The sequence below is a fragment of the Neofelis nebulosa genome, chromosome 7, assembly GCF_028018385.1.
Source record: "Neofelis nebulosa isolate mNeoNeb1 chromosome 7, mNeoNeb1.pri, whole genome shotgun sequence".
NCBI classification, from domain to species: Eukaryota; Metazoa; Chordata; class Mammalia; order Carnivora; family Felidae; genus Neofelis; species Neofelis nebulosa.
The window spans coordinates 113,130,169-113,156,122 of NC_080788.1; the positions used below are offsets into that span (position 1 = coordinate 113,130,169).

Genomic DNA, 25,954 nt, shown 5'->3' on the forward strand with positions numbered 1-25,954 from the left:
TGAGATTCCTTGGAACTTTTTCCTATGGCACCCTTTCTCTCTCCAGTGCAGTAGTGCTGTCTCCATGGAGGCTGTTCTGGAAATGCTGAATACATGAATACATGAATGAGTAAGCTCCTCCACCAACATCTTACAGGCATGCTCCCGCTGTAAGCCAGGAGGAATTGGCTGTGCTACTTCCGGCTAAAAGGTAGCAAGTATACCTCACTCATCATTTCTAAGCCCTTGGCAGACATAAATAATCAATCACAGCATTCTTCCCAAATGTGGCCTTCAAGCCATTTCTCAAGACAGCGTTCCAGGCAGCCATTACTGATTGTTCAGAGCTGACATCAGAGAGAAAAATCCATCTGAAATCTCTGAGGCTATCCAGATCATTGTCAGGGCGGAAAAGCTCACCCTGAACTGATGTTTGGGCCACTGATTGATCACAGCTTCCGTCCTAGATTGTCAGGACTGCTCTCAATACTACCTCATTGCCCTGTGGGTGGGGAAGGTAGGAAACTTAAGTCTGTCCAAGGGAAGAGGAGCTTGCTTTCAGCTGAAGGGCCCTGCAGAAGGACTTATCTGATTTGCCTTCACCTGGTGGTCCTGGACCCCACCTAGCTCACTTTCCTTCTCAAGTAAAGCAGCCCACTGTCAACTACCTACAGTCTCTGGGCTTTATGCTCTTGGTCCAGAAATCCCCCAGAAGTTAACCAGTTTAATAACAAGCCCCACTCTTGCACTTCACTTGTGTGTCCATCACCCTTCTTGGTATGTGTTGCTTCTGACCTTATTTGGCCGTGACCCTTGCCCAAGACATCGCTCCTCGCTGCTCAGATTCTCACCTGAATCCCTAACCTCCTGATGCCTTCTTGTCTACTCCCAGTCATCTGGATACTTGTCTGCAGTTCTGGTGACTCCTGGCAAACATCAGGCACATTATGCTGGATGGTTTTCAAGGATGTCAGCCTCTACTAAAGAAAGATCCAACACTTTCTCCCTGCTTTTCTTGGTGCCAGCTTCCTTAAATCCATTACCTAATTTAATTTTCAAAACACAGGCAGGAGGTTAATATAGCATCATTATAACCTATTTGGGACTAGAAATTTAGAGACAGTAAATAATGTGCCTGAGGTCACAGAGCTGGGATTCAAGATCTGACCCCAGAATCTGGACACTGCCTCCTGAATTAATGCATGCATGGTGGCCTTTTGGAGGGGTTCACAGTACAGGAATGTTATCTCTTTCCTCTCTTCTCTTCCCACCATCTCTAACCTCAGCTCTTCTCATCAGCACAACTTAGGCTCATGTGACTCATGTGAGGAGAGGGAGAAATAACAGCCTTCCCTGGTACAAGAAGCCCAATACAGTGATTTATGGCATGGGGCCTGATAATTAACTAAATAGGATCCTTTACAATGAAACAATCTCACTAGTTTTTATTGCCACATTAAAATGTGAATCTTAAGCAAAACAAGAATGTAAATCTTATTGGAGGATGCTGAAGTTTAAAACAATATATACTCAACTCAGTTCTCAATAGAGAGCAGTCTTTATTGAAGGCCATAAACATTTCTGCATGCCAGAGGGGAAATATGACCATAAAACTGGCTTCTATTTAGTGATTTGGTAAATGAAATCAATGGTTGTCTGAGTCCCAGCAGGATTCTTGAGGGCAGTCATTAAGGCCCCCACATACAAGAGCAACATTCTGTAGATCAATGTCACCCAAGGGCAATGTTACTCCCTGGGGGTGATTGTGGTATTTGGGATAGGATATATTCCTTTTGGGGGACTATTTTGGGCACTGTAGGACATTTATATCTCTGGAAATAGACCCCTTTCCATTCCCAGAACTACTTCAATGCATTTCCTAAAGAACCCATAGGGGTTCTCCTCTCCCTCCTATGTGAGCAAACCAGGACAGAAGTGAGCAAACCAAGGGTAAGTCTTCACTGTGTTCTCTCTGCACAGAGGAGGGTGCCATTTGCTTCTGACTTACTCCAAGACATACGATTTGTTCAGAACAAGAGAATAAGAGAAAGCCATCAGGGAAGGAAGACAAGAAAGGAGGTTAAGGTTTCCAAGAGATACTTACTTATAAAAGGTGAAATCTTGACTCTTACACAAATATAAAATGAACATGTCACTATAATGAGGGAACTAATAAGATATTATGACTAGTTCAGAGGAGGATTCAAAAAAACACACATACATAGACCACCAAGAATGCTGAAAATAAATATAGTTGCCAAACTGGTCAATATCTACAGGGGAACAATCACCTGCCTCCCTCCTGGACACAGTTTCCTTTTCTACAGGCAGGAATCACTTGCACTGTTATCGGTATTCCACATCCTGACAGCATTGCCAAGTAGTTTATAGACAATGAAAGATGAACCAGAGGGATGCCAAAGAGCTAGGACACCCAAGCAATCATTTTTGCCTGTTTCCAAAGTTTTTCATAGCTGATGTCACTATGGCCACCTCTCTCTTGCAATTCTCTCCAATCTCTCTTCCTTCTCTACAATCCAGCTATACTATCCTTTTTCACTCCATCAAAAAGGCCAAATCATCTCTATTTTGGAGACTTTGTGCTTCTGTTTCTTCCCCCTGAAAATTCCTCCAGATTTTTGTGTGGTTGCTTCCCTCGCATCATTCTGTTTCAAGTCAAATATCATGTCTCTGGCAGACCTTTCCCACCTGTGGCTCCCTTTACAGTATCCCACATCACCCCTTATTTATTTTGTTCTTGTGCCTATGAGCTGGGTCCTCCCTATAGACTATAATCTTGGAGGGCAGAAATGCTCAGACCTGTGCACTGCCCTCCCCAGTACCTGGGTTGAGGGTGCTTCAGAAATATTTGCAGATCACCTGGTTGCTTGGGCAGCCAAACTGAGGCAAGCTGCTGTTCTCTCCTGTGGCTGAGAGTGGCACAGGTGTGATTCTTGGATCTGGCCTCTTAACTGGGACAGGAAGATGCCCTTGATGGAGCTACTATGAATTGTAATTGCTGAGGCCCAAAAAAGGATGGGCATTTCAGGAAATGACAGCTTGTGCAGGTACCTCCGTGGCCAACTCCTGATGCCTCAAAACTCTACTAGTCCCCTAGGCATAGAGGCCATGCCAGGGAAAGTGGGTTAAGGAAGTAACCCTGAAGTGACCGAGTTTATCCTGAGTTGGTGAGATTGTGTTTTCTGCTACTAGGTGGAATGGGACTCAAGACAGAAATTTAAAACTTATGTTTTGGACACCTGAGATTTGGGGCCTGAAATTATTTTCCCTGCTCCAGAGACAAGTCTCTAGGCTAACCATCAAAAATATATTAGGTCACGAGTGTTGCATATCGATGTGTATAAAAGCCCCCCCCACTCCTCCCCCCCACCCCCCGGATCAGAGGTTGAGAAGGTTGAACCTTTTGCCTTCATTAACCTACCGAGCTGTTCTCTACCATCTTGAACTGACTATTCTGTGTCTTTCCGTGTTAACTGGCTCTGCCAGTATAGTGAGGGCCAAGACGGGAAGGAGGTGGAAGAAGGGGAGAAAAGAGGGCATCTCTAATATTACTGTCACAGGAACTCTGAGGACATCTATTCACGCTTTCCACACATGTTAATTGGATGCCTGCATGTGTCGGGACCTATTCTAGGAGCTTGGGACACAGTGGAGAATAAAATAGGTAATCAGTTCTGCCCTTGAGAATCTTGTATTCTAATAGGGGACAAGAATAATAAGGGATAAATAAATAATAAAAAAGTAAATTCCATGGCAGGTTCAAAGGAGATGAGCACTTAGAAAAAGAAAAAAAAAGATTAGGACGAAGAGGATCAGGAGTGGGTGGTGAAGGGCAGTGTGGTATTAAACAGCGTGGTCTAGAGAGACCTCACCTGAGCAAATTTGAAGGATGTGAGGAAGGTCCCAGAGCATCAGCTTGAGGGAGCCACTAGAGAAAAGACCTTGGGGAGATGGGTCATGGTCTGTTTAAGGACAAGGACAGGTGTGCCTGGAGCTGGGGAGGCTAGGAAGAGATGTAGGAGGGCACTCAGGGAGTTGACAGGGGCTAGATTCCATAGAATTTTACAGGCTTATTTTTTTTTTTAATTTTTAAAAACACTTTACTTATTTTTGAGAGAGAGAAAGAGAAACAGTGCAAGTGAGGGTGGGGCAAAGAGAGAGCGAGACATAGAATCCCAAGCAGGCTCCAGGCTCCGAGCTGTCAGCACAGAGCCCAGCTCGAGGCTTGAACTCACCAACTGCAAGATCATGACCTGAACTGAAGTTGGAGGCTTAACCAACTGAACCACCTGGGGACCCTGAATTTTACAGGCCTTTACTCTGAAAAATGGAGGATGTATTCATTTCCTGTGGCCACTATAACAAATTACCACAAATTTGGTGGGTTAAAACAATAGAAAAACATTTTCTCACAGTTCCAGGAGTCAGAAGTCCAAAATCAGTGTCCCTGGGTTGAAGTCAGAATATCAGCATGGCTGTGCGCCACAACGGCTTTAGGGAAGAATCTGTTTTTGCCTCTTCCAGCTTCGGTGCCTCCATGATCACATTGAATCCTCCTGTTTATTGGTCAAGTATCCCTCTGCCTCCCTTTTATAAGCATACATGTGGGCTGCTCCAGTCTCAGAAGTTCTGGGGGGAGGGGAGAGTGGCAGTAAAGGAGCAAGCCTAAGAAGACATGACAGCATATGCTAGGGCCTTTGGGGGCCAGAGACAGGGATGGCTGCTCAGCCCCAGATGTCCTCTGACCCAGCACTGGGGGCTTCCTTCTAAAATATCTGAAAAAGAAAATTACCTGACAGAAAGGACCATAAACTGAAAGGGCTAAGCAAACATCCGAAAGTTCAAAAAGGCTGTGACCATTTAGGGGCCAGGACAAATATTCAGAGTCATAGTCTCCCTGGTGGAGGGTGGAGGGCAGCCAGAACAGAGACATAGAACAGAGATCATGGCAGTGAGTTATGTGACTCACCTGGGGTGAGGCTGTCCCCAGCTGTTGTCACTAGCCTTCTGACCAGGAGGGAATGAGCCCAGCCCCAGATTCCATCTTGCAACTTGTTCTTCAGAAAATGTATATTCTGCCAAGTAGCCTAGGCTTATGCAATTTGGCCAGACCTATTTTGGAGGTTGTCTGACCCTTCCCAGCACTGAGAGGAAATGGGAGAGACTAAAGAATGTGCGTTAAGCGCCTCCAGCTGCTGACGTGCTGCTGACAGTGGCAGATAAGAGGAGTTGAGTGGCATATGTGAATGCAAGCTCCAATAGTCCTTGACTTGACTGCATTCAGATGGCTGGTGTGCAGTGTACTTGAAATTATTTATGCAGACCCATCAGCTCTGTTTGGGAAGGCTGATTAATGTTTGCAGGAGTTAGGGAAGAGGCAAATCAAATATTATCATGGCTCACACTGGCCCAGCCCACACACTGTCACCCCTGACCCCAGACACATGGTCCTTGAATGGACTTCCTCTTCCTTTTTGTCATTGTGAAAGAGACTTGTGTCTTAGGGATCCAGGCAACTCTCTGACTATCCAAAGGGCAGGTTTGTATGCTATTAACTCCTGTACTTCCCAAGCAAGAAGAATATGTCATTTTTATAAGCACCCAAAATGGAGGTTAGAGCAAAGAACTGTAGCACATTGATATATTAGGCCCTACGGAGTAGGGAAAGCACTCTATTCATGAGATGGGGAGTTGGGTCACTATTCATATTATATTGGGTGGGACATATCATGTCTCTGAGCTTCCATGTTCTCATTAGTAAACAGAGAGAATCAGATTAGAATAGAAACAATTCTTTCTTTTTTCTTCTTTTGCCTTGCTTCCTTCCTGTCTTCTCTCTCTCTCTCTCTCTCTCTCTCTCTCTCTCTCTCTCTCATTTTCTTTTAAAGTATGGAACAATTTTCTCAATGATGAAAATAATTGCACTGGCATTACTTCTGTTTGGTTCTTGTTCCTAGCTTTTTAGGGTTAAATCATCATTCACAGAATAATTTATGGACAATCTGGTGTATCTAAGGGTCAGTAAACTTCTCCTTTAAAGAGCCAGATAGTAAATATTTTAGGCTTTGTGGGCCATTCAGTCAAGTGAAAAAGCAGCAACTGACAAAGGTAAACCAATGAGAGTGACTGTCTTCCAATAAAACTTTATTTCAAAAAATAGGTGACAGGCTGGATTTGGCTTATGGGCTATCTTTTGCCCACCCCTGGGATAGTTATCCCAGCAATCTCCTTCACTCTTGAACCCTATCAAAGAACTCCAGAGTTAACCTCAGTGAGAGAGGAGTGGAGACAAAAGAACCAGATAACCTCATTTTCCTGACCCTAAACCAATAGCATTTCTCTTACACCCCAGCCTAGTAATAGAATATATATAGGCTCTATAAGGAATATTTTGTATTTAGAAGTAAATTGCTCTGTATTCATAAAGGGAAAAGAGGTGAGAGACAAAAACCTAAACTGTTGTTGACTTACCTGATGAGCAAATTGACAATCATTCCCCTCTGCCCCACAGGGCCAATGTCAAGTCCAGACTAGATACTGGAATTTATGGGGTCCTGCCATCTTCTTCTACCACAGCCCATAGAATGTCCCACTCTGTTTTCATAGTACTGGTTCTATCAATAGCTTCCCAAAAAACCCAGTGTCAGGTTGTTAATTATATAATTAATCTGCCCATGTGAGGATGGAGATTCTAATAAGACTCTCAGGTCTCCACTGTTTTATAGTAATAGGGAACACCTCCTAGGTTAATGGTCCATCCATTTTTTCTGAGTACCATTTCTCCCCACCTCCAGGGATCACATCCTACAGGATATGTGCCTAAAGAAGGCCCAAAGCCCCAATTTCCTGCCTCAGGACCTTTGTACATGCTGTACCTGGGCCTAGATGTCTCTTCCCCCAGTTCTTACTCTGATTAATTCCTATTTAAGTTTCAGGCCTCAATTTACATATCATTTCTAAGAGTTACCTTCCCTGGCCCTCCAATGTAAACCATTCCCCTTTATTATTCTCTCTTAGTATCCTAATCTCCTCCCACATTTATCATAGGTGTTATTACATATTTAATTTTTGTCTTTTGGTTTAAGTCTGTCTTCTCCAAAAGAACTTAGGGGGAGAATATGAGGACCATATCTCTTTTGTACAACACTGCATCCCCAACGTCTCACACCATGCAGTGAGTTGGCACTTACTTAACACTTGCTGAATGAATGACCCATCATTTTCCATTTTTGCAAAAGAAAAGAGAGACATCGTTCCAGTGGGCTGGAGTCTAAGCACTCTCTCCACTCTGCAATTTGGATTGAGGTTCTGTTATGGACTGCATGTTTATGTTCTTATAAAATTCTTATGTCAAAATCCTAACCACCAATGTGATGGTATTAGTAGGTGGGCCTTTGGGAGGTGATTAGGTCATGAGGGTGGAGCCTCATGTATGGGACTAGTGCCCTTATACAGGAGGCCCTCCACTCTAGGAGGACACAGTCAGCAGTCTGAACAAGGAAGAGGGTCCTCACCATAACCTAACTGAGCTGGTGCTCTGACCTTGGACCTCCAGCCTCTGTAACTGTAGGAAATAAATTTCTGTGGTTTATAATCCAGATAGTTTATGGTGTTTTGTTATAGCAGTTGACTAAGACAGGTTCTTACTCATCACATGCAGGACTGCTCATGGGAAGATGTAAGTGATGCACTCTGGAAACTTGCACTGGCATTAACAGGGGAAAAGAGTAGGAGGAACAGTCAGCAGAGTACAATGTCCTTGTTTCCAGAGTGCTAAAGGAAACTTTGGAACTCTAAACCAGATGGGCACGTGTTGTGTCTTCTTCCTCTTGTGGGTTTTCTTCTCCCTTGAGGAGAACTACCTACTCCTTGACATTTCCCAAACATATGGTAACCCTACTACTGTCCCCACTCCCATACTCCATCCCCAACACACCCAGTTATTTGGTCCACACTTAACCATGATCATGTAAAGTCCCTTTCTTGAGAATCCCAGCGGAAACTGAGAGGGAGAGATTCAGTCTCTCCCACATGTCAGTTGGGTGACCATGATTTATGTAGATCAGGAAAGCAGAAGGGATTTGTCTGCAGGTAAAAAAAGAATCAAGCAGATGTGAAGGGAGGAGGAGAGAGAGCACTGTTGGATTCTAGTCCCCGATTCCATTCCTTCCCTGAAGCCCTGCCAATCTGCCCTCAGGTGATTTGAGAAACTCACCTTTTTGATTAGACAGATTACCTGCTGAAAAATGAATTTTAGGTAAATAGAATGATTTCACACAGTGCATCCTCTTTAATCCTCATAGCAGTGCAGCAGGGGAAGAAATTTACATTTTACAGATGCTTTTTGGTTACACAAAAATTAGTCCTGGGCTTGAGTTTTAGTCTAATTTCTATCATAACCATATCATCTGAAGCAAATTAACTTCAGGCTGAGCAGCCTCAGTCTTCCTCAAGAAACAATTTGAGGCTTGTGGGAAGGGTCTAGCAAGCGGTTAAGCATGAATCTTGTGTGTAATTTATGAAATCAATGACCCTAACCTAGAAGATTTTGAACAGGTGGGAGCTATCAATAAGCTTGGCCTCAGTCTGTCTTCTCGTTCCTAAATGTGTGAATTGGATTATACAGTATCTAAGATACTTCCAGCTCTAACAGCCAACAGATTATTTTCCAGCTTCAATCACCAAAAGGTTTACTCTCCATCACGAAAGAGCTGAAAATGGCCAATAAATTTGGTGGGACATTTGGACAACACAATTATAGACCCACTTGTATCTGCAATAATTCTTTCTGGCTCTGAAGACCTTTGAAAATTTTCCCTTTTATTATGACTACATGGATCATCACTTGGCAAAGAAATTTCCCCCTAATATTGATCTATGAACATCAAGAATTACGTGCCAGGATAAAAGGATATAAAACTAAAATCTATTAACTTATTGAGAATAAAAGTCAAGGCTGAATTTTCATGAAAATTAACCAACAAATGTGACTAGCAAAACTGGATGAGCTAAGAAAATACTAGCTTAATTGACTTACCCTGCATCAGTGATTTTCAAGTAAATGTTTTCCAGTTGTGGGCCTCCAAGTTTTTCTTGATTGTTCAATGGGGAAAATTGATCCCCCAACTCTTAGTTTGTTGTTGGCTCACTGAGAGTTGCAGCGTTGGTTGACGTCTTCACTGTTCTAGCCAGGCACCTCCTAGGCACACTTGCCATAGCATTCCTTGAATGAACGAAATACCAGAAAACCAAGAATCTGTAATCTCACTACATTAGTGGGGAAACACAAAAACAAACTGCTAGCTTTGGATCTGAGTTCCTAATCTGAAAACTCATTAAAATAGATTCTGAGTATGATGGTCTACCAGTTGGATTGAAAGCACTTTCCCAAATTGTCACCAAACTTAGAAGTGATATTCAGAAACTACCTATGATTTTTAAACATGCGATATTGAGAAAATCCAAAGGCATTCAATACATGATTTTTGAATGAATAAAATAGCTTTACATATTTATGTGACTATCAACGTTTTTAAGTGTGTATACATAAGGTGTTTATGTTTCCTTACACATAAAAGAACAAAATGGTTTGGTTTGTTGTTTGTTTTGTTTTTGTTTTTTTGTTTTGTTTTCTTTTGCATTTTCTGTCTGTTTAAATTCTTTACCTTAGTTTCAATGTCATTTTGCTCAGCCATTCCAAAGTATATTCTTCTGTATTTCCTTTGGAGGCTCATCTTCTGACCTTTGGTGACCTCATCATCTGAAACTTGAATAAAAACGGGGAAAATGAGATTAACTGGGCCACATAAGAAGAGTCCTTTGCCTATCCAAAACATATTATTTTCTTCCTCTTGTCACACACACACACACACACACACACACACACACACGGATATAGATAGATGATATATAGATGAACATAGATACATATTTATGCAAATAGAGATAAGTAAGACATAAATGGAAATAGAGGTATATTTCAATTTTACCTGCCTTGTAGAGCACAATAAAAATCCTGAATTTACCTCTTTTCCTGCTCCAAGCGGCATGTGATATGGTGGCGTACTCTCCCTGTAACAGAGCTGTTCATCTTCATTAGATCCCCGGGTCACTGGCCTTCATTAGCTTGCCCGTGGCCTCTCATTTGATTTGCATTGCAGGCTCCCCATATAGGTAATGATTCTAATTTAGAAAATCTCCAGAGGTCACAGCAAAGAAGCTGGGCCAGAAAAAAAGATGGACAGAAATGACAGGAAGGTGCTGACTCCCCTCACCTCTGCTTCACTCTGCACCCTCCAGAGAGAGGAGACAGCTGCAGACTGCTTGGGACTGTGGAGCTTCAGAGCTATCCTGGTTTTTCTTCAGTAAGTGGGTACTCTTAGTTAATGCCACAGGGAGATTGACAAAGGGAACACAGAACCTTAGCCTGAAACCACCAAAGGCTTTAAAAAGGCACCAGCTCCTCTTGTGCCCTTTTCTCCTTTCTATACCATACACCTGCTGCAGCAACTCCTCCCTTCCTTCTTGTCTCAGGGCCTTTGCACATGATATTCCTTGAGCCTAGATCTCTCTTCCTTCAGCTTGTCCCTGATAAATTCCTACTCCTCTTTCAGGTCTCAGTTCACATATGATTTCCTATAAAAATACCTCCCTTGGTCCTCTAGTCTAAATTTAGTTCCCCCTTTTATTCTTTTCTAGTATCCTAGTCTCCTCCCTCATCACATTTATCGTTAAGTGTTTTAGATTTATTCATTGTCTCTTGCTTTGAAATCTCTCTTCCCCAGAGGAAAGTAGAAGCATGCTGTGGACTGAATGTTTGTATCTCCCTACCCCAAATTCTTATGTTAAAGCCCTAATCCCCAATATGATGGCATTTGGAAGTGGAATTTGAGGGGGGCAGTTAGTTTTGGAGGAGGTCTTGGGGATGGAGCCTCCATGATGAAATTGGTATCTGTATAAAGAGATTAAGAGAGCAGTGCTCTCTCTCTGCCATGTGAGGACACAGGAAAAAAGTAGCTGTCTACAAGTCAAGAAGTCCCCCACCATAACCTGACCATACTGGCACCCTATCTTGGACTTGTAGCCTCCAAAATGGTGAGAAGTAAATATTTATTGTTTAAGCCATCCAGCCTATGGTATTTTTGTTAAAGCAGCCTAAGCCTGGGGTACCTGGGTGGCTCAGTCGGTTAAGCATCTATTGATTTTGGCTCAGGTCATGACCTCACGGTTCATGAGTTTGAGTCCCATGTCAGATTCCATGCTGACAGTGCAGTCTGCTTGGAATTCTCTGTCTCCCTCTCTCTCTGCCCTTCCCTGGCTCATTCTCTCATTCTCTCTCTCTCTCTCTCTCTCTCTCTCTCCAAAATAAATAAATAAGCATTTAAAAGAATTTTTTAAAGTAGCCCAAGCCTACTAAGACGGGGGAGAATATGGAGAACATATCTGTTTTATACAACAACACTGTATCCCTAGCATCTCATACTGTGCAGTGAATTGGCACTTAACTCATATTTATTGAGTGAATGACCACTAATTGTTGCTGTCGATAAGAGAAAAGGCCAGCATCCTTCCAGTGGATCAGAGTCTGAGCATACTCTCCACCTTATTACTTTGGCAGAGGGTCTTACTGACTGCTTAGTAGACCCTTATGTCCTATGAGGACTGCTCATTGGACGTAAGTGATGCACTTTGGGCACTCACCCAAGGTCCTTGTCTCCAAAGTATTAAAGGACACTTTAGAACTCCAAGGCTATGTGGGCCTGTTCATCTTTCATCGCATGGAGGGGGGGTCTTTTCCCTTGAGAACTATCAACTCTTTGATACTTCCCAAACTACATCAACTCCACAACTGAGCCCAGCCACCCTCCGGCTTGGGCTTAAGTTTATGTTTTACCATTTTCTCCCTCAGTCAGGCAGCACCCAGCCACTTGCATGAGGCAGAGGTGTTCAGTTTTGCAGTCAATAAAGCCAATTATTTGTATCAGTTTCCTGTGGCTACTATAACAAATTACCACAAATTAAACACATATTTATTACCTTACAGTTCTGCAGGTAGACACCTGAAGCAAGTCTCACTGGGCTGAAATTACTGTGTTGGGAGAACTGTGTTCTCTTCTGGAAGCTATAGGGTGAGAATCCCATTCCTTGCCTCTTGCCCATTCTACAGGCTGCCCACATTCCCGGGCTTTCACCCCTTTCCTTCATCTTCAAAACCAACAGGTTACATCTCTCTGCTCATTCTTCCATAGTCACATATTCCTTTCCTGCTCTTCCTGAATTTCCCCCTTCCACATTTAAGGATTCTTGTGACTATATGGAGGTCCACTCAGATGATCCAGGATAATCTGCTCATCTCAGGACCTTACCTTAATCACATCTGTAAAGTCACTTTTGCCTTGTAAAGGTTCCAAGGATTAGAACACACGGACTAGTTTGTGGGGACTAGGGTGGGGGCATTATTCTCTCTACTGCACTGGTAAATTATTCCCAGGACAAGTCTCAAAAAACAGGTGAAGAGGTTGTAGCTCCACAACTGACAGTTCCTCTGAGGATTCAAGGAATACAATAAGAAAGAGGTGAGGATTGGAACACTGATTAATAAACAAAAGGAGTGGTAGAATCCTCATGCCAGTGAGACCCATTCTCTAGCACATCATACACTGCAATCAATAAAAGCCAGCTGTGAAAACATTTTAAGCCTGAAGAAAACGATGTTAAATAATAGACTCAAGAAATGGGAAGTCTCTGATATTTGCTAATAACAAATTTGGGGTATTCTGGGGTAAATCTTAAAGCTATTTGTGCCAGGAATTATTTCAGCTGCAAATAACAGAATAACCACATGGAAATGGCTTAAGCAATAAAGACATTTTATTATTTCATGTAACAGAAAACTCAGAGGTAGTTAGTTCCAACATGCGGGCAGCAGCTGAGCATCAGCCAAGACCCAGAGTCTCTCACCTTTCTGCTCTTTCTCAGGTCAGTTATGTCTCCCCTTGGGGTAGTAAGATGGCTGCCACAGTTCCAAGAATCATGTCCTTACAGAACATCATCCCAAGCACAAGGGGTGAGCATGGGGAAGAGGACCCTTTCTTCTCCTCCTGCTATCTTTCATAAGACATGAAAACTTTCCCACAAGTAGCCAGTAGACTTCACCTCAGATCTCACTCTCAGTGGGCCAGTTAGGTCACTCCTACTCATTGGCTATTTCTTGGCAAAGAGGAATGGCATTCCATAATTGGCCTAGACTAACCAGAGTTGTCCCTCTGGGGGTGAGCACATTGCCACTCCAAGTAGAACTGGGGGTCTCCTAAAGCAGAAGAAGGAGAATAGCTATTGGGTTGACAACCAATGGTGTGTGTCTCAAAAACATTAGCTGCTATTTATTTTTCAGCGTGCTAACACATAAGTAGGTGGCTCTCCATTCAGAACAAAACAAGTTTTTTGTTTAGATCTGAGATACATATCAAGCTAATCTTCTCATCAATTTGGACCAGAATGATTATGGTAATATATACAGTTAGTCTAACTTTACCTAATTTTGTGTCAAAAATAAGCAAAGACATTAAAATTTGTGTCCAGGGACAGATTCCTATGTGGTAATCATCCATTGTAAGCTATTTATTAAATACCTGTAATATCCCTGGCACAGGAGCTAAGCACTAGGTTTAAGATATAGTTCCTCTCCTTGAATAATTACAATAGAGATGGTTAAGTATTATTACAGGTGCAAGTACATGGAACAAGGAGAGCCCTATGTTGGGGTTATGGAGAATGTTTGGAGGATGTGACACTTTAGAGATAACTGAAGGACAAATGGGGTTAGCCAAATGAGGCATGAGATGGGGACTAAGTTATGGGGTGAGGAGAGGATGAGGAAGTATTCCAGATGAAGGAACTAGCTGTGAAAAGACCTAGAGGTAAGACTTCTTTTTTGAAAGACTTTATTTTTGAAAATAAATATAATTCAATATGGCAGGACCAGAGTGATTGGTGGTGTGAGGAGATAGACTGGAGTCACATCATGAATTCAGACTCTCTCTCAAGGACAGTGGTGAGTTACATAATCAGATTTGCATGTTAGAAATCTAGCTGTTGGTGGGGCACCTGGATGGCTCACTCGGTTAGGTATCCAACCTTGGCTCAGGTCATGGTCTCACAGTCCGTGAGTTTGAGCCCCATGTTGGGCTCTATGCTGACAGCTCAAAGCCTGCTTTGGATTCTGTCTCCCTCTCTCTCTGTCCACTGCCCCCTCCCTCCCACTCTCACTCTGTCTCTCTCTCAAAAAAAAAAAAAAAACACATAAAAATTAAATCTAGCTGTTGGTGGAAAATGGATTAGAGAGGTCCAGTGGTAGACTGTATTATTGGCCCTATTGCTTACTGCTCCCTGCATCCACACTGTTGCCATGGCCTCATAGCGAGCCAAATATATTTCTCCACCTTTTGACTTTAGGCCAGGACATGTGACTTGTTTTGGCCAATGGCATGAGGGTAGAAGCAATCATGTGCCATTTCTAAGCTGAGTCCTTAAGAAACCTTGGGTATTTCCTCTTGCCCTTTTGTACCTCTGTCTTTGCCATGAGGAGAACGTGCTGTGGCTGGTTCACTGGGTCCAGGAGGAAGAGAGGAGACAAGTGGAGCAGAACCACTCCAGCTGCTACAGTCTAAAGCATAGCCGACTCAGTTGCCCCACAAACTCATAAATGTTTTTGTCTTTATGGGATGTTGAGATTCTTCACTATGCAGCATCATTGTGACAACTACTAACTAAGAGAAGGCCACACAAAAAACATAGTGGTGTATTAGGAGACTATTGTAGCTGAAGGAGAAAGCTTATAGTCACCTGAACCAAGATAATGAGGATGGGGATGGACAAAAACAGACAGATTCAAAAGATATGAGAAAACAGAATTGCTATGACATAGTAGGTATAGAAAGGAGTTGCTTATGAAAGTCCCCTGAGGTTGTTTCTTGGATAATTATCCACTAAGATGGGGAGCACAAAGGGAGGATGATGTGTTTTGTTATGTTGAATTTGAGGCATCTGTGAGATATTCAAGAGGAGAGGTCCAGTAGACATGGATCTAGAGCTTGGGAAAGGTCTAAGCTGAGCCATAAATGAACATGCAGGTGTTCATCACAGCCATGGGCCTAGATAAAGACCCTTGAGAAAAAGTACAGAGCAAAAATGTGGAGGATAGAATTCTAAGGAAGCTGCACTCAAGGACAAAACTACAAGAGTCTTCAAAGAAGACCAAGGAAAAGTAGCCAAAAAAGAAAAAAGAAATACCCAGGGAGTGTAGTGTCTGGGAGCAAAGAATAAGAGGACTCTAAGAAAAAGGAGGGTGTGGTCAATTGTGCAGAAAACTGGTGAGGAAAGAGGTAAAGAATTTATGAGGAACCACAAAGAATCTATTTAATTTACAAAGAAAGGAAAGATATTTTTGCCCCAGAAAGTCAACATAGTCCTCACCCCAAGGTCAGACGCTGAGACTCGTTGAGATGTTCAGAAAGTGAGCAAAAGCGAGATTCAGGGCATTTTGAGACATTATCCTCTCCTGGTCCCTCTGGATGAGCGGTGCATTGGAGAAGAACTTTGCTTTCCCTGCAGCAGGTTACCATGTCATCCATGCTACTCTACCAAGAGGTCTTCGCAAGCCTGACAAGTCCAGTAGAAGCAGTGTCTGATAGGTGCCAGGGCTGTCCACAGTCCCTCTGACTCATTTCCCATTGATTCGGGTGAATTTTCTGAATGCCTTGGAAGCCTCTAATCGATCCAGCCTGGCTTCTGCTGTCAGGACCCATGGTAACGCCTGCTTTCAACGGCATAGTTGGCTCTTTCCCCTTGTGTTCTGGAGTCCGAGTTCTATAGACCAGCTGGGGGCTAAAATATCAATACCCCTCTGAGGGAGGACAGGAGGACACACTGGAGAGGAGGTGAGAACGTGAGCATGTTGAGGAGTGAAAGCCTTGCATGGCTCACATGCAAACACACATGGCCACAGTGCCCAACACAGGATCTGCTGGGGCTCTCAAACAATTACCACATTTATGACCTCAGTGATTGCTCAGGTTGGGGAACACCAGAAGTTTGTTTTCTTTTTCAATTGGAACTGACATTTCCCCACGATTGGATTCCTTTGAAATCAAGGAATTGCAGCCCAGATAGTTCATAAATTTATTCTGTTCCACCTTGTAGCATTTATTACAAAGACCGACCAGCCAAAGAATATGGCCTTTCTGCTTTTTATTTCCTGCTTTACTGCAGTCACTTTTAAGATACGGTGGTGTGGTTGGCAGGATGGGGGTGACTCACAGGCAGTGGTAAGGGTGTGACTGAGTAGAGAGAGGCATCCTGTTGCTCTCTGGGACTCCATCTGTTGCCTACTCCAGCCAGTCTCCTGGAGGACGGGTCTGGAAAAAGATATCAAGCGTCCTGGGGGAAGCAGGTGCAGAGGGGAAACTGCACACCACGGTGGAGGCCACCCCAGAAGAATTAGAGTAGAGCAGCCATTCTCTCCCACCTCCACCCCCTTCAGCCATCTTTGAGTCTAAAGGAAAGAATCATTGGTTAGAGTGTTCTGGAGAGGAATTCTGGGACTTTGGGCAGCTGAAGTTTGTGAGTCCTCATGTGCATATGTTGGGGGGGATGGTGTGAGACAGAAAGACTTATTTGTTATACAAACATTTACCTACTAGTGGCAGACTTTGGGTGAGAGCATGAGGACTCAACATTGAATTGTCTCTGTCCTCCAGATGCTCCCAGTCACACGGGGTCACTGAGCTGAGAGTCAGGACAGGGTGGGCCCAGGGTGCCACAAGAGCACTAGGAAGATCTTCCCGGAGGAAGTAGAGGCTGCTGCTCGGAAAGCCCCTTTGATGTGCGATAAGTGCCCTCTAAGTTGTTAGGCCCCAGGTGCTGAATAGGAAAGAAGGTAGAGGGGCAGGACCAAAGCCCATTCCAAGAACGACAGTTGTGTATTTGGTAGGCTAGCAGGGTGGAGAAGAATTCTCCTATGTTGATATCGTGGCTCTCTCATTTGCTGGCTCTGTGGCCATAACATTTTGTATCTCTATTTCTTTAGTGTATAAAGTGTGCGAAGATAACTTGCCTCATTGGGTTGCTGAGGGGACTGAGTGAGAAAATCCACCTAAAGTCCGAGGAGTGCTTTCCCACCAGGTGCTCTCAGTAAGTACCAGCTCTTACCAGGGCAGGACCCGACGCTGTATGAGTTTCAGAAAGGACAGGGAGAACAAGGAACACCAGGGTCTGCACCTTTGTTCCTTGGGCCCTATTCACACAGAATGGGTGGCCGACCCCGTCAGAATCGGCCCGAGAGTTAATGTACAATTACTTTAAATGGAAAAAGGAGAGCAAAGTTTTTCTTCATCTCTTGTATGCCTTATTTGGGGTTTAAATACCAGTCGTAATTCTCATTCATTTCCTTGTGAAATAAATGGCAAGGAGCATGGTCTACTTCTCCTAATGGGGAGAATGAAACCTCCCATTGGTTAACTAACTCATCCCCAATCCCACACTGAGATTATTGAAGAGTGGGGACCTGAACTCTGATCCTCTAAACCACAGGCTCAGGCCTCCTAATAAATCACCAGGCTTCCTGTCTGTCATTTACTACCCAGCTAGACCTGCCCTCCACCGTTGCTGAACTGCTCACACAAGGTAGAATGATTTCATCCCGCAAGTCACGGCTCAGAAACAGAAAATGTTGCCTCAGGCATTTTCTTGGATGTTTGATTTTAATATCAAAGCTGGTTCTGACCATAAGGAGCAAATACCAAGTGACTGACTCTCTTAGATTTCTCAGACAGCTGAGAATGGAGGCTAGAAGCAAACTAGCCTTAAAGGGTCAGCAGAAGGGGACAGGGGCACCAGGTGACTTTTATTGGTGTGAGTGGGAACTTGACTCTGCCGTCTGACTCTGCTCTGCTGTTCACCCAAAGGGAGACTGTGGCTTTTAATTACAGAAAATCAGTAGCTAGAATTATTAATAATAACAAAAGAAGCTGTTTGCACAGCAAGTAATTTGTGGTAATGTTTTGCAATTGATAGTCATTTCTATTATTTAAACACTAATTAATTCATGGACTCAGGAATGTATTGACTTTACTTACAGTGTTATGGCAGCCCTCCTAGCTTAAAACCATTCCTTACTGGTTCCTTTAGATAATTAAAATGCACTGTTTATTTGTTCTAGTTGTGGGTGTTTATAGGGCTCGCACCTTCTGAGAGAGCCTTATGGGCAGTTTACATAAAAATGACCACTCATAAGCTCTGGTCCTTCTAAAGAGTTAGTCTGATGCTTTTCTTACCAGTAGAATTCCCAGAACATCCCTCGGTTATTTGTTGAAAAGTCTCCTGTTGTTGTTGGTTTTCTATGGCCCATCTGCAAACTGAGAAGAGTGGATTCTGTGAATGCAGCTGTCATTTTGCAGCAATGTCCTGGCAGGTCTGGCTTTTCTGCAGACAAGTTTCACAGAAATCCTTCCACCTCCCCAGGCCCACAGGTCTGCTCTCTGGGCTGCAAAATGAGGGAGATGAAGTGGTCAGCCTTGCAAGTTTTCGAAGCTATAAATTTGAATAAGTTAAGAGAATAAGTGAATATGCTTTCTTGCAGGTACATTGAAGGTTCTCACTGATGGCAAGGGAAAAAACAGAGGAAGATTCATGGGCCAGTGTCACTAGAGGATTCACTGCCGACAGACATGAGCTGCCTGTTCCAGTTTAGTATCTCTGCATCTTCCTGAAGGCTGAGTTTTACTATTTGACTCCTATCCCTTTAAACAACAGGCTGCGCATAAAATAAAATCTACTGAATCTCAACTGAGGCTCTAGGCTGCTATTTTATAGAAGATATTCCAGAATATTTTTCCAAGTTTATTTACACGATGGGAGTCTTTACATTCCATTTATTGGACATATTAATTTTGTTTTTGTTTTTGTCTCAGGAAGACAAAGGAAGGCATTTATAAACTGTCAGGCTTCACCTCACAAGGTCAGAGCTGAAATCCCCATTTAGAAAAAGTCAACTCTAGAATGCAAATATGTTGTACTGTTACTGCTGGCTTGTGGCTGTGAAAATCAGGTGGTTTCAGTCACCTTGAGAGATCACAATCATGGATTAATGTTCTTATAATTCCATTAGCTTTGTTTTGTTTTATGGTTTCATACTATAGTCCTAACTTCACTCAGCTCTTACAAATGTGTGTTACTGGTTGTAAGAAACATTTATTCTAAACTGAAGTTTGGTACTGTGTTCTTGTTACCTGTGGATGGAATTTCTTCTCATCTTGGACCTACCAACGTTGAGCACTGAATCACAACTGGAAAGGTCAAGTCTCTTGGTATAGGAAGGCTTGTCTGCCTGGTTGAATCCTGACTTTCATATGGCATCCCCCAGCTCAATGGCTCTCCTATCATTTTCCTAAGCAAGTCTAATGTCAGGTCTAAACCTTACCCCACACTTCTCTGCCGAGCCTTGAGTAAGCTGTTGTGAGCCTTGCCAACCCATCATGAGATGCAGCCAGGGACAGAACCTCTTAGGATATTGTACAACATTTGGAAGAGATCAAACAAGCAGACATGGTCACATTTTAAATAAGGAAATTGTCAGAGAACCAAAGGGCTACCCAAAAAATTGACTTTGGACTTTCCTTTTGCTGGAATTCATCAAGAAATAATGTGGATGAAAGCAACTAAGCTTTGGGGCTGCTGGGTGGCTCAGTTGGTTGAGCGTCTGACTTTGACTTAGGTTATGATCTCGCTGTTTGTGGGTTTGAGCGCTGCATCGGGCTCTGTGCTGACAGCTCAGAGCCTGGAGCCTGCTTCAGATTCTGTGTCTCCATCTCTCTCTGCTCCTCCCCCACCTGCACTCTCTCTCTCAAGAATAAATAAATATTAAAAAAAATCTTTAAAAAAAAGGAAAGCAACTAAGCTTTTCTTTTTTAATAAAATAAAAATAATGAGGAGGGACATGCCCTAGACTTCAAAATATACTATTAAGCTGAAAAATAAAATAAATAAACATTTTGGTATAACTAGAAAAATACACATATTAAGAAGACATAACCTAGATATAGACCTTGAGATTTATAATTGATCTATAATAAAGGAAGAATTACAAATTCAACAAATGGATTTGGGGTAATTAGATGTTTCAGGAGGAAAAGAATTAACTTAAATATTACTCCCACAGCATTTTATAAAATAATTTCAAATGAGTGAGATATATGAGAGAAGTGTATACACACACACACACACACACACATATGTACACACACACATACACACACACACACACAATGAAACTTAAAATATCATAAGAAATTGTAAAAAAGATTTTTATGTGGCATCTATATGGCAAAGGATTTTTTAAACATAAAAATAATAGAAGTTCAAATAGATTTGACTAAATAAAAATTTAAAACACTGTATATATTTTAAAAAATCATTGTCAATATTCAAAGACAAACTATGAAAAAATTCTTATCAAACGAGGAAAGCAAATGACAGTGGATCCGTTTTTAAGTCTCCCAGAATTCCCACACAAAGATGAAGCGGCTAGAGAGCAAAAAATTAAAAAGCCATGGACAACGCTTCCAACAAGTCCAAGCGACAAGGTATCCCCAGAAACCCCAAAACACAAGTAGGCAGGGCACGTCACCAGTAGCTTCAAGATTTGCAAGGTACTAGCAGGTGTATCAGAGGAAGCTGAAGGAGGGAGGGGAAGCTGACAGAAGTACAGACAATTTGAGAACAGCAGCTGAATCTAGAAAGGAGTTTGCCCAATCCAATAGCGGTGAGTGAAAGGGGGTCTGGGATGAGGCCTTGAGGGGCCCCGGAGCAGTCTTTACACTGCCTACTCTCAAGAGTGACCACTCGGAGCTCTCCCCTGGGAGAATTGTCAATAATTATATATGTTGTGGCAATTTTTGTATTGTTATTCTGATAATGTTGTGTGTGTGAGATGGGCTAAAGCTAATGAGTACTTATGGAATGTTCTACCATTTCCTACATCCTTGAGAACCAGGATTTTGGCATGGAGGAAAGGAGATACACATGTACTACAGAGGAGGTTAAGTAAGTGAAAATCTTACAGCCCTGAAATTGAATTGGAAGGATGAATACGAACTCATGAGGTGTGTGCATGCAGAATATGATATACGTGGTCCTAAGAATGATCGCCGTGTGCAAAACCATTCCATAAAAGCCACAAGGCTTATGGCAGAAATGAGAATAAAGGCACAACACTCAAACACTTCATCGGTGACATTTTTTTAAGGGTAGACATTTAGCAAAGATGGTGGCGCAATTCTATACATGTTAAATGGGTAAGAAATACATAAAGAGGACAATAAATATGGCACTTTGCCTTGAACAAGACCTGAGGGTTGCTTGTGGAAGGGGGCATCGGAAGGGTGTGGCTTGTTGGTTATTGTGAAGCAGTGGGAAGGAGGCTTAGTTGAAACTGGGTAGAAAGTTGGAATACCTGCTGTGTGTGGGCGGCTGGCTCTTTATCCTCTGTTGGGCATTGGTGCTGAGAGTTCCGAGATCTTTTGTAGCCTTAAATCCTGGGTCATGTTTTTCTGCCTTTGAGATGGAGGCTGTTTGAGCATTACATTTATAATAGATACCTGTTTCATCACCATCGAGAATGTGACCCGATGCACAGCTTCTTCGGGTAGCTTCTGTGTCGCTGCTGGAAATTCTTTTGCTGCTTTCTAGTCTGTACTTGTGGCTTCACCTGACAGCTGAAAATTCTGGAGACTGGAGATATTCCAAACCACCAAACCAGCCACTCATCACAGCAAAAGATGCCACTTCTGCAGGATTTGGCAATTTGGGTTTAAGGCCTTTGTGTATAGCTGTGCTTTCTGTCTGTCTGTTGGAAAGATTAGTCCTGATTGTTTTTTCACTGTTTCATGTATTCTTAAGCAGCTTGGATCAGCTGGGTGCAGTTTTCTGCCTTCACCCAATATTTCTCCTGTATGAAACCACCCATAGCCAAACACAAAATTTGTGTTAGGCTCAAATTGTTCCTTAATATACCAATCATGTTTGAACAAGTTTACATTTTCAAAACAAGCATTACAGCAGAACTGACTGTATGTAGATATGCCCCCCCCCCACACACCCATTAATTCCTTAGGTCTGTCCACTGAAAGGACTAAAAACAGTGATTAACATTGTAGCAAATTAGCAATGAGCATCACTGGCACCATATCCCAGTCTAAGAAATCAGGGCTTCTTGGAAGAAGGGCTGGTTTTGGGTCTGGGGCAGGTCTATAACCTGAACCTCATCATCCTGAATAGCAGGAAAGCTATCAAAGACTACTGGCACCATGCCCAAAGGTTTCAGGAGCCAACTGAAGAAACTCCCACTTGCCAAAGATGGCAAGTTTGTATTTCAATAGGATAATAATTGTAGAAATATATTTGAATCCATCAAATATGTTTAAAGCCATAGTTTCTAGTGATTTTTTCTAGTGAAAAAAATTTAATTGATCGCTATTGAAGGATGAGAAGAATTTACTCATTATCTGGAAAACTGATACATAAAGACAAAGAATCAAGCATTTGGCTTGCCTTTGTGAATGATACCACTGGGTAACCAAATTGTAGATGAGAGGAAACATCTCTTTGTGGAAGTATCCAACAATAAATGAAAAAAGAAATGATAGAACATCACCATTTTGCCACCCCAGTGAATGGGTGGATCCAGGCATTAGCCATCAACAGCTGCTAATATCACAAAAAGGGGACATGCAGACACGATGTGCCTCCTGATGAAAACCACACCACCATCTATAATCTTGCCAAAGGGATCAAACTTAAGCCTAATCAAGCCTTTGGATCCTGTTACTAATTTGCAGGAAATACAGTCTCATTGGAACATATTAAACTGTTCCTTGAATATGCAATCAGCTAAATCCAGACTGTGGGAAACTTGACAGGTTAAAAGGCTCAGGATCTCAAACAGAAAATTTATAAAAAATAAGAGGGAGTTTGTGGAATTTGTAGGTTAAAAATGATTTTAAAGACCTACCACAGTTTTAGAAATTGGCAGGGCTAAATTATAGTGTTTTAAGGGATGCACTTTTTAGTGAGAAAGCTATCAGGAAACACAAGGAAGTGGTTGCTGGAAGAATCAGGAGAGTCAGTAATTAAGCTAAGCTAGAGAAAATAACAGAAACTGTTCCCTGTGCAGCTGGGGGTATGGATTGAGCCTCATGTTCAGTATATGTCTCTATGGCTGTGTTTTCCCTAATCAGCCTTGTCTCAGATGGTGCATAGGTTTGCCTCTCTAGCTGGATTGGTGGTGTCCCCTGTGGTAGCAGCCATGGAGTTTCCCACCCGACAGGGCCTGAGTGGTCCTCTCCAGGATGAGCCTTTGCCATCCTCCTGTGGTCTGAGACAGTTTCCTGGGAGGAGCAGAGCCACCACTTGATCCTCAGATCTCCTCTCTAAGGTTGCAAATTCAGCCTTTGCTTTTTTCCTCCCTCCATGCAGGAAAACAGAAAGCAAACACAAATGCTGGGCCTGTCTGAACCATTCTCCTCACCATCCCTGCAAGAGCCCATGAGTCCTATTTGGCTGTTTCAGGATAAGCCAATTATATCATGACTGTTAATCAGAGTAATGAAGGGAGAAGGAAACTGAGAAAAAGGATAGAGGGAAGGAACACAGCAGAGGCAGTCATGGAAGACTATGAGTGCTGCCCCCCTCCCTGCTCTGATGTTTTATTCAAGCTATTTGCAAACGAGCCAGTGGAAACAGCATTAACAATAAATGAGGTGCAGGAGGCTGTGGAGAGGAGGGAGGGAGGTTTGAGTGCAGCTCCTCACCAGCCAGGCTCAGGGACACCCTGTATTACCCACCAATATGGGCCCTTCTTCCTTCTCAGGTGGCTTTACCTGTTCACCCACCTGTACGCAGGCCTTCTGAAGAGAGTTATGTCCCATTTAGCAAATAATATGAAGAAGTTCAGAGATTTTTCTAGCACACAAGAGCCAACCTAAAAGGCAAAGCCAATATGTCATTGCCTTGAGGGCGGGAAACCTTTACTCTCGGTCTCAGCATAGCATTGAAGTTGTCACAGCCCAAAGGATCTGTTCAGTAATTGCTCCACTTGATTAAAGCAGCTAATACTTGATTTGTGCTTTACAATTAACCCAGCACTTTGGCATGCATTGTCAAGTGTTTCTGTAATAACCCTATAAAGTAGTGGTACGAACACTTGTATAAATAAAGAAACTGAGCAAGTTTCCTCAGGGCCCAAAAACCCCCACTTTAAAGAATTCAGGTGTTTTCATCATCCTTTCCCTCGGGAAGATTTCCATGAGCTCAAATCCTCCCATCTCCTAACTTACCTAGACTTGTGTAATCCCTTCCTTCTTCCCAACAAATGTGTACCGAGCATCTCTGTGGGCCAGGCGTTGAGCAGGCAGGGAAAAGGAGGTCCCAATGGCTGAACAGTCCTGCTGTTTTATTCTATAGGCTCTTAGGCTACCCATCTTCCTCTTGATATGGATTCTGATTCTACTATGATTAGTACGTCCTGTTAAAAAAAATAACAATAGCCATCATTCATTATGTACTAAGAGCCAAGCACTGTGGTAAACAGTTTACCAATTCTATTTCATTTAAACATGTAAGCCCAGAGCTCCTGCTTTTAAATGAAATGCTATAACACATAATCTTCTCTTCCAAAGGAGAAAATTTTACTTTTCCATATTAACTCCCTAACCTTGTATAGTCTCAGTGAGACCCACCTCCCAGTAGAGAGACACTATCCATCTGTCTGACCTGGAAGCATGATTCTTCCACTGCAGACATACCCCATTTCATTGTGCTTTGCTTTATTGTGCTTCATAGATATTGTGGGGGGTTTTGTTTTGTTTTGTTTTGTTTGTTTTTTATCAATTGAAGGCTTGCAGCAACCCTGCATCAAGCAAGTTTATCGGCACCATTTTCTAACAGCATTTGTCACTCTGTATCTCTGTGTCACATTTTGGTTATTCTCACATTTCAAACTTTTCATTATTATTATATTTGTTATATATATCTATATCTATATCTGTCTATATCTATATATATATTTGTTCAGTAAGAATCACTTATTGAAAGCTCAGATGATGGTTAGCATTTTTTAGCAAAATATTTTTAATTGAGGTATATACATTATTTTTCTAGACAATGTTGCACAGCTTTAATGGACTACAGTATGGTGTAAATATAACTTTTATATGCACTGGGAAACCAAAAAGTCCATTTAATTCACTTTATTGAAATATTTGCTTTATAGTGGTGGCCTGGAACCAAACCCGTGATATATCCCAGGTGTGTCTGTATATCTTTTACACCATATTTCCTCTTCACATCCATCAACACTCTGAGTAAGGGGCTTTTCAGAAAAGGAGGATAAAGGAAGGCCAGGTTTCCTTCTGGGATAAAAGCCTCCCTTGGCATGCAGACATTGGATTCCTGTTGGCTAGACCAATGAGACCTTGGAAACTTCAGTTAGAATGAGGTAGCCCCTCTTTCTAAGGTCATCCAAAACATCCCCTAATATTCCAAGAAGGCATAAAGGGAGGAAGAGATCTCTATCAAAGAGGACCAAGGCTCAAGAAAGTGATGGCTTACCTGAGCCTTGCTTCTGAGTATGTGGTCCTCACTGTGGCAGCCTGGGCACCAAGCTCCAGTCCAACCTACTCAATCTGAGTCTAGGCTTCAACAACCACATCATTGGAATACACATGAAAATTTGCATATGAGGGGAGACAGTGTAGTGTGGCACAGTGGTTCCCAAGGTGTGGTCCCCACAGACCAACAGCATTGGCCTCACCTGGAAACTTGTTAGAAATGCAGATTCTTGGGCACCACCCTAGACTAACTGAATCAGAAATTTTGACAGTGGGGTCCAGCTATCTGTGTT

At 42.6% G+C, this 25,954-nt stretch overlaps 2 long non-coding RNA genes across 4 annotated transcripts in view; one reads left to right on the forward strand and one right to left on the reverse strand.

The window, feature by feature from the left end:
• Positions 1 to 9,679: 9,679 nt before the first annotated feature.
• The window catches only part of LOC131517366 (uncharacterized), a 92,146-nt gene continuing 75,871 nt past the window's right edge, over positions 9,680 to 25,954 (reverse strand). For both annotated transcript variants that reach the window (XR_009264557.1, XR_009264556.1), the window contains exons 5-7: positions 18,333 to 18,541; positions 10,026 to 10,219; positions 9,680 to 9,766 (exon numbers count right to left, since the gene is read on the reverse strand). This is a non-coding gene — a long non-coding RNA (uncharacterized LOC131517366). The remainder of the gene's footprint in view (positions 9,767 to 10,025; positions 10,220 to 18,332; positions 18,542 to 25,954) is intronic.
• On the forward strand, positions 16,355 to 18,843 carry LOC131517365 (uncharacterized). Of its 2 annotated transcripts, none has more exons than XR_009264554.1 (3): positions 16,355 to 16,620; positions 17,087 to 17,190; positions 18,638 to 18,843. It is a non-coding gene; the product is annotated as an uncharacterized LOC131517365 (long non-coding RNA). The 2 variants fall into 2 exon arrangements; XR_009264555.1 differs by having other exon boundaries at positions 16,355 to 16,571.